Source organism: Heterodontus francisci, chromosome 35 (assembly GCF_036365525.1).
Source record: "Heterodontus francisci isolate sHetFra1 chromosome 35, sHetFra1.hap1, whole genome shotgun sequence".
NCBI classification, from domain to species: Eukaryota; Metazoa; Chordata; class Chondrichthyes; order Heterodontiformes; family Heterodontidae; genus Heterodontus; species Heterodontus francisci.
Window position 1 is genome coordinate 23559744 of NC_090405.1, and position 11828 is coordinate 23571571.

An 11828-nucleotide genomic window follows, 5' to 3' on the forward strand; every position below is an offset into this window, starting at 1 on the left:
CAATGTTTACAGTCCTTGGTGTGATGGCCTTCCTTCTTGCAGTTCTTGCAGACGACTGTGCTGCAGTTAGCTGCCACGTGACCAGATTTGCCGCAGGTACGACAAACTCTGGGCTGCTCCGCGTAGACCATGAAGCCTCGACTTCCCCCGAAAGCGAAGCTGGAGGGAGGATGGATGATGGCTCCGTTGGTATTGACCTTCAAGGTCACCTTGACCTGACGCTTGCTGGTCCAAATCCAAATGGGTCCTTGACATCAGTGCTGCCGCCGGCCACCTCGACGTACCTGGTGAGGAAGGTGAGTACATCCACGACAGGAACATGGAGGTTGTAGAGGTGGATTCTCACCACCCAGTCACGTTGCGATGGCAGTGTGAAGAGCGGCTCCATTGTGAGGATCGACAGCGGCGCCTGGTTTCCCTTCTCCTTAAACACCTTCAGGAACTTGATGCATCCGCCAAGTTCTTGAACGTCACGTCAAAATATCCACAGCTGGGGAAGTCCTGCAGGCAGAAGATGTTTACAGCTTGGAATCCACAGCAATCAATAAGGATTTTCTTAATGAAGAAGGTACGATCAACCGGTGCATCTCCATCATTATCCTTCACTACCACCCGAACAGTGTTACACACTCCCTGGCCTGAAGTTACAGAATTGGTTACAGCCATTTTACTCAAAAACCTACCTGAGACAGGATCATGGTCTCTCCCCTGCTCCTCTTCCAGACATTTCCACAATCTCACAAATACTTTCACAAAGAGTGAGGAATTCCTCCCGCACTTCCCTGCTTTACCTTCTGGAGGAATGCAGTCCGGCTACTTCTGATTGGTTACTGTCTGCTGAATCTCATTGGCTGGTTCATGTCACCAATCAGGTAGCTGCTATTTTGCCGATCATCAAAGGGCAATGAGAAAATGGGGCGGAGATTGGCAGCGGCAAATTGTCAGAGCTGAAACCCATTCACAAATTTGAAAAGCCCGCAAAAATATTTGTGAAACAAGGAACAGCTGAAATATAATAAATAATATCGTCTAAAGAGTAAAATGTATTTCACTCTCTCCTCATATTGTGTTTCTCCTCATTGTCCGTCACAGATACCAGACTTACTTTCCTTCCGGGAGCGGAGCAGAGAGGAGTGGACCTGTGGGGAGAATGCCGAGAGCAGAACCAATAAATTGAGCCCATGGATCGCGGCCCAGTCACTCACCTTCCGGGAGAGGAGCGGACCTGTGGGGAGAACATCGAGAGTGGAGCCGATAAATTGAGCCTGAGGATCGCAACCCAGTCACTCACCTTCCAGGTGAGAAGCGGAGAGCAGTCCAGGCACGCCGGAGTTTGAAAACAAAGTGAGCAGTGATGTCACAGGAAGGCTGCAAGGTGATTGGTTGGTGAGTATCTGCTGTTAGGGAGTTACTCTAAATAGCTGGGTAAGTAACTAAAAGTAAAGGGAAAGGTCTACAGTTTTTTCAATAAAGGAGGTCGTGTTTTTTGGGGGCGAATCAAGGTCCCTAGTGTAAATAATTTAATTTTTGGGTAATTTAAGGGGATAAATTAAGGGTAAGTCATGGCAGGGCAGCTCAGCAATGTGGAGTGATCCTCCTGTGCAATGTGGGAAGTCAGGGACACTTCAAGTATCCAGGGCGAACACGTGTGCAGGAAGTGTCTCCAGCTGCAGCTACTCGAAATCCACGTTTCGGATCTGGAGCGGCGGCTGGAGATACTGTGGAGCATCCGCGAGGCTGAGATCATCGTGGATAGCACGTATAGGGAGGTGGTCACACCGCAGGTAAAGACTGCTCAGGTAGAAAGGGAATGGGTGACCACCAGGCAGAGTAGAAGAACTAGGCAGGTAGTGAAGGAGTCCCCTGGATCCATCTCGCTTTCTAACAGATTTTCTACTTTGAATACTGTTGGAGGAGCTAGCTTTTCAGGGGAATGCTGCAAGAACCAAGTCTGTGGCACCACAGGTGGATCAGCTGCACAAGCGGGTAGGAAAAGGAGAAGAGCTATAGTGATAGCATTGGCACCAATGACATAGGTAGAAAGAGGGATGAGGTCCTGCAACCAGAATTTAGGGAGCTAGATAGCAGATTAAAAAGCAGGACCTCAAAGGTTGTAATCTCTGGATTACTCCCAATGCCACATGCTAATGAGTATAGGAGTAAGAGGGGAGAGCAGATGAATGCTTGGCTGAGGATATGGTGCAGGAGGGAGGGCCTTAGTTTCCTCGACCACTGGGTCTGTTTCTGGCAAAGGTGGGACCTACCTGTACAAGTTGGACGGGTTGCACCTGAACTGGAACGGGACCAACATACTTGCTGAGAGGTTTGCCAGTGCTGTTTTGGGGGGTAGGGGGGGTTTAAATTAATTTGGCAGGGGGGTCGGATACAGAGTGGAGGTACAGTAGGGGGTTAAACACAGTCAAATTTAAAAGAGAAACTGAGTCAGTCTGGAAGGCAGAGCAAATATAGACCTGTTACGGCACAAGTGAAAAATGCAAGGCTGGATTGCATTTATTTTAATGCAAGGAGTCTTACTAATAAGGCAGATGAATTGAGGGCGATGATTAGCACATGGGATTATGATCTTATTCCTATCACAGAGACATGGTTGAGGGAGGGGCTGGACTGGCAGCTCAGTATTCCAGGGTACAGAATCTACAGGCAAGACAGGTGAGGGAGTAAAAGAGGAGGTGGCATTGCACTGTTGATCAAGGAGTCAATTACTGCAGTAAGGAAGGATGATATCTTAGAAATTCCTCAAATGAGGCCATATGGGTAGAACTAAAAAACAAAAAGGGGACAATCACTTGGCTGGGAGTGTACTACAGGCCTCTAAACAGACAGGAAGAGATAAAGGAGAAAATATGTAGGCAAATCTCAGAGAGGTGTAAGAATCTTCTTCTTTGGCCTCCTTGTCTCGAGAGACAATGGGTAAGCACCTGGAGGTGGTCAGTGGTTTGTGAAGCAGCGCCTGGAGTGGCTATAAAGGCCAATTCCAGAGTGATAGACTCTTCCACAGGTTCTGCAGATAAAATTGGTTGTCAGGGCTGTTACACAGTTGGCTCTCCCCTTGCGCTTCTGTCTTTTTTCCTGCCAACTGCGAAGTCTCTTCGACTCGCCACACTTTAGCCCCACCTTTATGGCTGCCCGCCAGCTCTGGCGATCACTGGCAACTGACTCCCACGACTTGTGATCAATGTCACAGGACTTCATATCGCGTTTGCAGACGTCTTTTAAGCGGAGACATGGACGGCCGGTGGGTCTGATACCAGTGATGAGCTCGCTGTACAATGTGTCCTTGGGGATCCTGCCATCTTCCATTGGGCTCACATGGCCAAGCCATCTCAAGTGCCACTGGCTCAGTAGGGTGTATATGCTGGGGATGTGTTGGAGATACGGTCCTGCCACTTGATGCCAAGGATTCTCCGGAGGCTGCTAAGATGGAATGAATTGAGACGTCGCTCTTGGCTGACATACGTTGTCCAGGCCTCGCTGCCGTAGAGCAAGGTACTTAGTCACAGGCTTGATACACTTGGACTTTTGTGTTCCGTGTCAGTGCGCCATTTTCCCACACTCTCTTGGCCAGTCTGGACATAGCAGTGGAAGCCTTTCCCATGCACTTGTTGATTTCTGCATCGAGAGACAGGTTACTGGTGATAGTTGAGCCTAGGTAGGTGAACTCTTGAACCACTTCCAGAGCGTGGTTGCCGATATTGATGGATGGAGCATTTCTGACGTCCTGTCCCATGATGTTCTTTTTCTTGAGGCTGATGGTTAGGCCATATTCGTTGCAGGCAGCTGCAAACCTGTCGATGAGACTCTGCAGCCACTCTTCAGTGTGAGATATTAATGCAGCATCGTCAGCAAAGAGGAGTTCCCTGATGAGGACTTTCCATACTTTGGTCTTAGCTCTTAGACGGGCAACCTGCCACCTGATCTTGAGTGGAGGAAAATTCCTTCTTCTGAAGGGTTGAACGTATGTGAGAGCAGCAGGGAGAAGAAGACCCCAAACAATGTAGGTGCGAGAACACAGCCCTGTTTCATGCCACTCAGGATAGGAAAGGGGTCTGATGAGGTGCCGTTATGCTAAATTGTGCCTTTCATATTGTCATGGAATGAGGTGATGATACTTAGTAGCTTTGGTGGACATCCAATCTTTTCTAGTAGTCCGAAGAGATCACGTCTGCTGACGAGGTCAAAGGCTTTGGTGAGACCTATGAAAGCAACGTAGAGGGGCATCTGTTGTTCACGGCATTTCTCCTGTAGCTGGTAAAGGGAGAACAGCATGTCAATGTTGGATCTCTCTGCTCGAAAGCTACACTGTGCCTCAGGGTAGACACGCTCAGCCAGCTTCTGGAGCCTGTTTAAAGCGACTCGAGTGAAGACTTTCCCCACTATCCTGAACAGGGAGATTCCACGGTAATTGTTGCAGTCACCGCGGTCACCCTTGTTCTTATAGAGGGTGATGATATTGCCATCGCGCATGTCCTGTGGTACTGCTCCCTCGTCCCAGCACAGGCAAAGCAGTTCGTAGAGTGCTGGAAGTATAGCAGGCTTGGTACTCTTGATTATTTCAGGGTAATGCTGTGCTTCCCAGGTGCTTTTCTGCTGGCTAGAGAATGAATGGCATCACTGAGTTCCGATTTTGTTGGCTGTACGTCCAGCTCATCCATGACTGGCAGAGACTGGGCTGCATTGAGGGCGGTCTCAGTGACAACATTTTCCCTGGAGTACAGTTCTCGGTAGTGCTCCACCCAGCAGTCCATTGACTTCCGTTGGTCAGTGATTATGTCCCCTGATTTAGATTTGAGGGGGGGCGATCTTCTTGATGGTTGGCCCAAAAGCTCTCTTAATGCCATCATACATTCCTCTGATGTTTCCGGTGTCAGAGGCCAGCTGAATATGACTGCATAGGTGTTGCCAGTAGTCATTTGCACAGTGCCTGGCTGTTCTTTGTACAGCGCTTCTGGCTGCTTTAAGAGCTACGGATGTTAACTCGCTGGGGGCTTTCTTGTAGTTCAACAGTGCAATGCGCTTAGCGGCGATGACAGATTCCAGCTCTTCAAAGTTTGATTGAAACCAGTCTGCATTCTGCTTCACACGTTTGCCATAGGTGATCATAGCTGAGTCATAGATGGCATCTCTGATGTGGGCCCACTTGGTCTCTGCATCCCCTGCAGGAGTGTTTTGAAGGACTTTATCAAGTGAATTTAGAAATTACGTAACAACTGTGTATAAGAAATTCTGCTAGTGTTGATGCGCAGGCGGCCCTTCCGCTTGGAGTGATGCAGCTTCTTTGGTTTGAGTCTAACCTTGCTGCATACCACACGCTGCACACCACACACATCCTTGTCCACTCAACACAGTATTAGACTGGCAGTAAAGTAGCTTGTCTGCAGCTTGCTGTGAAATGGCATGAGACTGACATCTCTTGGTGTGAAATAGAACTGCAAGAGGGAAATTGATAATAAAAAGCTCGGTGGGAATGTCAGCTGTGAGGGGGGTACAAAGGGCCGGATTTTATTTGGTTCACTCCCCCCGAGATTCCGGCCCTGCTCCAATTCTGGTCTTTTGAGCATCGCTGATTTTTATCGCTCCACCGCTGGCAGCTGTGACATCAGCTGTCCAGGCCCGAAGCCCGAGATTTCCCTCCCTGAACTCTCCGCCTCTCGACCTCTCTTCCCTCCTTTAAAACACTCATGGAAGCCTACTTCTGTGACCAAGCTTTTGGCCATCTGCTCTAATACGGTCTTGTGTGGCTTGGGGTCCAAATTTGCTTTCCGACACTCCTGTGAAGTGCCATGGAATGCTGTATTACGTTAAAGGTGCTCTATAAATTTACACACAAGTTGTTGTTGTTTTTGGTCTGGAATGTATTGCCTGAGAGAATGGTGGAAGGAGACTCAATCGTAAGGTTGAAAAGGGAATTTCGATAAATCGTTGAAAGGAAATGAAAGAGCTGCCACAGGCACGATGGGCCGCCCTGGTTGTAGATGTCGTCATCGTCATCCTTCCTTCTACGTGAGATGATGGACTTGCAGCAAATCCATTGGTGATGGGATAGTTTCCCATGGTGCACTTTGTCCGATAGCTGAAGAGGTCAATCTGTGAGAGGCAGGTTCTTCCACAAGTGACACATATGAGGTGGGATTATCAGGTGTCGCTGTTTTCCATGTTGGCACCTGCTGTCAAGTTGCTGTCGTCACTGATCGTCATGGTGACGCACACACCAGTCCAGGGGTAATATCACCATTTCCCTCTGTTGTTGGCCAGTGTCTCCCATGTGTGAAAATCGATGTTTCGGGCCTTCATGTCCTGCTTGCAGGCATCCTTGAAGTGGGGCTTTGGGCATCCAACTGGTCTTCTGTCTCCGGCTACCTCCCCATACAGAATACCCTTGGGAATGTGTCATCTTCCATCCTGCGAACGTGCCTGAGCCAGCAAAGTCACCTCTGCTTGACGAGTGTGAGCATACTCGGGAGATTTGCTTTTGAAAGCATTGTTACATTTGTGATTTTGTCCAGTGTTTATTTGCGCAGTGTCTCACTGTCTTTTGCACAATTGCCTTGGCTAATTTCAAGTCATATAATGTTCTGGCTGCTGGTTTCATGTTCTGCTTTTTGCTTCAATAACAGATGTCATCTCTGCTGAGTAGGTGGGGAAGAGACAGTTGCCCACCTCCTTCTGGAATGTGTCTTTGCAAAGCAGGTGTGGAAAGAGATGCAGTGGTTTTTGTCGAGGTTCATCCCAAGCAGCTCTGTAACACAGGAGTCTGTGCTCTACGGGCTGTTCCCAGGGATGCTCACCGAGACAAACATCAACTGCTGCTGGAGGACATTCTTTGGTCTGCCCTAAACTTGCTGGTCTTCCAGCGCAAAAGGTTGTCCACGACCGAGTGTTGCAGACTGGCACATTCCAAGGTCCAGGACTACGTGCTGAGGGACGCACTAAAGCTTGGGGTAGCCACTGCAAAGGCTCAATGGGGAAAGACCACTGTGTAAGGTCCCCCCGCCATAGTGAACTGGGCAGCTGGACTCATTGGAAACCCCTCGTGCTGTATACACCAGATATGGGTTTGCTGTAAAATGTCCATGTCAGGTAAAATGGAATGGAAGGGTTGTGAGGCAACTCACTCCTGTATTGAAGAAAACTGATTTCCTTTGCACTTTTTGGAATGTCAACTTGGTGCTGTTTTGAACTGTTGTATAATGCATTTTTTACAGATTTATATGAATAAAGCATATTTTTAGGAATAAAAACCTGGGGATTCATATGCATAGTTCTTTGAAGGTGGCAGGACACATTGAGAAAGTAGTTAGCAAAGCATATGGGATCTTGGGCTTCATAAATAGAGGTACTGAGTACAAAAGTAGGGAAGTTATGCTGAACCTGTATAAATTTCTAGTTGGGCCACAACCAGAGAATTGCATCCAGTTCTAGTCAACACACTTTTGGAGGGATGTGAGTGTCCTTGAGAGGGTGGAGGAGATTTAACAGAATGGTTCCAGACATGAGGGATTTTAGCTGTAAGGTTAGGTTGGAGAAGCTGGGGTTGTTCTCCTTGCAGCAAAGGAGATTGAGGGGAGATTTGATAGACATGTACAAGATTATAATAAATATGACAGGTTTAGATAACTTACAGGGCTTTGGGGATAGAGCGGGGGAATGGGACTGAATGGATTGATTTACATGGGCTTGATGGGCAAAATGACTTCCTGTACTGTAGTGACTCCATGACTCAATGACTCTCTCTCCTTCTCTCTCTCTCTCTCTCTGTCTATCGCTTTACCTCTCTCTGCCTCTCTCTCTCTATCTGTCTTTAGCTGGTCCTCTAACTTTCTATCGCACTCTCTCTCTCTTTTTTTTTTTCACTCTCTCTCTCTCCCTCCATTACACACATATTTGTCAATCACATGTCAAAGAAGGAAGCGTAATGAAGGAATGGCTGCGCCCTTGAAAATGTTTCCAGCAGAATAGTTAAATGTTTAAAGTTTCTGTAGGGAGTTTGACCTGAGATGGTGAGACACAAGGATGTGAGGTTATTAAAGTCTTCACCAAATGTAATAGGGAATAATTTTCTTCACTGGTGAACCCAAAGGAACAAATATGGCACAAGAATGAGAAAAGTCAGAGGATTGAGAAACATCCAATGGTTCTTCACATCTACAAGTCAGCAGACCCACAGAAAAACAGTAGGTTGAGAGTTCAGATCCAGTGATAGACTGGACAAATATCGAGCCAGTGCTTTTTTCTTTATAAACCCAACATCTGTCCACTTGGCTATTGCACCTCGTCTCGATGTATCTGATAATACTGATACTATTTGTATTCCACAGTTGCTTTGAAATCACAGGCAATATAAATGGATTGGGAATGTCAATGGTCAGGAACCATTAATGGATTGGGAAAGTCAATGGACTGGAAAATATCAGTGGATTGGGAAATTCTATAGACTAAGTTATATCAATGGATTGGGACAGTTCAGTACATTGTGAAACATCAATGGATTAGGAAACAGGAATTAAAGGGACAGATGGAGTTCAACCTGGAAAAGTGTGAAGTGATTCATTTTGGAAGGTCGAATTTGAATGCAGAATACAGGCTTAAAGACAGGATGCTTGGTAGTGTGGAGGAACAGAGGGATCTTGGGGTCCATGTCCATAGATCGCTCAAAGTTGCCACCCAAGTTGATAGGGTTGTTAAGAAGGCATATGGTGTGTTGGCTTTCATTAACAGGGGGATTGAGTTTAAGAGCCGCGAGGTTATGCTGCAGCTCTATAAAGCCCTGGTTAGACCACACTTGGAATATTGTGTTCAGTTCTGGTCGCCTCATTATAGGAAGGATGTGGAAGCTTTAGAGAAGGTGCAGAGGAGATTTACCAGGATGCTGCCTGGACTGGAGGGTATGTTTTACGAAGAAAGGTTGAGGGTGCTAGGGCTTTTCTCATTGGAACGAAGAAGGATGAGAGGTGACTTGATAGAGGGGTACAAGATGATGAGAGGCATAGATAGAGTGGATAGCCAGAGACTTTTTCCCAGGGCAGAAAGGGCTATCACCAGGGGGCATAATTTTAAGGTGATGGAGGAAGGTTTCGGGGAGATGTCAGAGGTAGGTTCTTTACACAGAGAGTGGTGGGTGCGTGGAATGCACTGCCAGCGGTGGTAGTAGAAGCAGATACATTAGGGACATTTAAGCGACTCTTGGATAGGTACATGGATGATAGTAGAATGAAGGGTATGTAGGTAGTTTGATCTTAGAGTAGGTTAAAGGTTTGGCACAACATCGTGGGCCGACGGGCCTGTACTGTGCTGTACTGTTCTATGTTCTATGTTCCAGATGAAAGGATTGCATTAATCAATGGATTAGAATGTGGAGAGGCAGGAGAAAATGATGCCATTTTAAGTAGGGGGCCGGGGGTTAGTAGAAACAGACCAGGGCTATTTTACTCTCTATCTCACTCCTTTCTTCTATCTGGCTCATTATCACATCCTCTCTCTCTCAGAGCGGTGGGAATCACTGGAACCCACACTTGCTGCTCAGATTGTTTGGTTCCGGGAAAATACAACGTCCACATCAGATTGACAGGAAGGATAAATGTGATTCAGAGCCAATCATATTCCTTTTGGTGATGTGTGCTCAGCTTTGTTATATCAGCAAAGGCAGCAGGAAATGCAAATCCTGAAGAGTTTTGATAGAGTGAAGAAGGAGAAAGTGTTGCCAGTGACAGAAGGGTCAGTAACCAGAGGAAACACATTTAAAGTAATTGACAAAAGAATTCGAACTGTGATGAGGAAGTTGTTTTTTCAGCAGTGTGTTGTTCTGGTCTGGAATGCAATCCTGAAAGGTCAGTGGAAGCAGATTCAATGTAAACTCTGAATGGAATTGGATATATACCTGACATGGAAAATATAACAGGGCAATGGGGGAAAGGACAGGAGTGTGGGATGTGGGATTAATAGAATAGCTCTGTTAAATATCAAGCAAATGCACAGTAATAAGGTTCAGTGCTTGGACCTCAGTTATTTTCACTCTATCAATGGCAGAGAAGGCTCGAGGAACCATGTGGCTACTCCTCATGTTCTTCCCAGTGTCCAGGATAAAGTGTAACATCACACTGATTTCCAGATGGCCGAAACAAATGCAACAGACATCTTTTCTGGAAACATCACATTTAAAGTGAGAAACTAATCATAAGGCACGGACGGGGATTGAACCCGTGACCTTCAGTTTACGAGACTGACGCCTTACCACTTGGCCACCATGCCTTTTCTTAATGGACACCTGAGGCTCCAGAGGAGGATTTGTGATTCTTTTTCAATTTGGTTGAAACAGCATCGAGAAACATGCACAGAAATAAAGAGGGATTGTGGAATGGGAAACAGATCAGCCTCATTTCCATCATCAGCATCATGAAATCTTCATTTAGACGTTCCATTCCCATCCTCAGCTTTTCTCACATCTGTACAATAATATAAGAGTGGACATTGGGTTGTTACTGGGCAGATTATATAAATAGACTATGTGCATCATCACAGGAAGTGATGTAATATAATCTGTCCGGCACCTCATGGAGAGTTGTCGATGAAACCTTCAATGCAAGATGTGCAGAGTAAACTCAGGTTATTTTAACCGTCAGATTCTTATAAATTCTGTACTAAGCCTTGACAGATATCAGAATATTATATGGGGGCCACAGTAAACCAAAGTGAAGATGGAGAAGTCTTTGCCTGTACCTTTGAAAAGGTCACTGGACTGAACCAAGCCGAGGAGTGGCCGAGATGGTTCCAGAGGTTTGCAAGGTATCGTACTGCATCGGGTCTCGTGCAGAAGCCAGACATGGAGCAGGTCAGTACGCTATTGTCTGCAATGGAGGGAGTGTGCAGGCAACATCCTCATGAAGAACAGAAGGCTACATGTGAAGAAGTTATTAAGGCACTCAAGACCTATTTTAATTGAGGAAAAAAATGTCATCGTGGAGCCAAAGTTAAAACGCTGCATTTGCTGACAACGCAACCACCAGGTGACGCTGTACTAGCACATGCGCAAATGCAGCCTCTTCCACTGAAACGTCACTGTCTGTGACATTCAGGCAGCTGCAAGGATTAAAGATGGAGCTACTCAATTTATCACAGAAAACAACTTAGACCCAAAAATCCCCTCAAAGGTTGCCATCACTGCCTCCGTCCCACCCCAACAGTCCCCCGCTCCTTCTTGTGTAGTCGCCAGTTATATAGTACCAAGTCATCTTAATTCACCTAAAGTGAATTACTTTTGGAGCAGTGACTGTCATTTCATAAGCAAATATGGCACATATCTACACAATGGACATGTTTTGGTTGATACTCGGAGAACGTTGCGCTGTTTGAAGTCTCATTAGAAGGACAGCACCTCTGACAGTGCTGCACACCCTCTGTAATTCAGTGAGGTTTCATAGAGTCATAGAGTTATACAGCACAGAAACAGGCCCTTCGGCCATCATGTCCGTGCCGGCCATCAAGTACCTATCTATTCTAATTCCATTTTCCAGCACGTGGCCGTAGCCTTGTATTCTGTGGCGTTTTGAGTGCTCATCTAGATACTTCTTAAATGTTGTGAGGGTTCCTGCCTCTGCCACTCCTTCAGGCAATGTGTTCCAGATTCCAACCACCCTCGAGGTGAAACATTTTTTCCTCAAATCCCCTCTAAACAGTGCCATCCCATTCTCCGGACGATCATTCCCCACTTCCCCCCATCCCACTCTCTGACTGCTCACTCCCCGCTTCACCCACCACCAGCCCCATCCTGCTGTCTGGCCGCTCACACTCCAGGCCATGGGCTCTGCCGCTTC

General features: G+C 46.8%; 1 non-coding gene across 1 annotated transcript; it reads right to left on the reverse strand.

Annotated features, from left to right (window-relative positions):
- Nucleotides 1–10194: 10194 nt before the first annotated feature.
- trnat-cgu (transfer RNA threonine (anticodon CGU)) lies at nucleotides 10195–10266 on the reverse strand. Its single transcript has one exon. It is a non-coding gene; the product is annotated as a tRNA-Thr (tRNA).
- Nucleotides 10267–11828: the final 1562 nt, after the last annotated feature.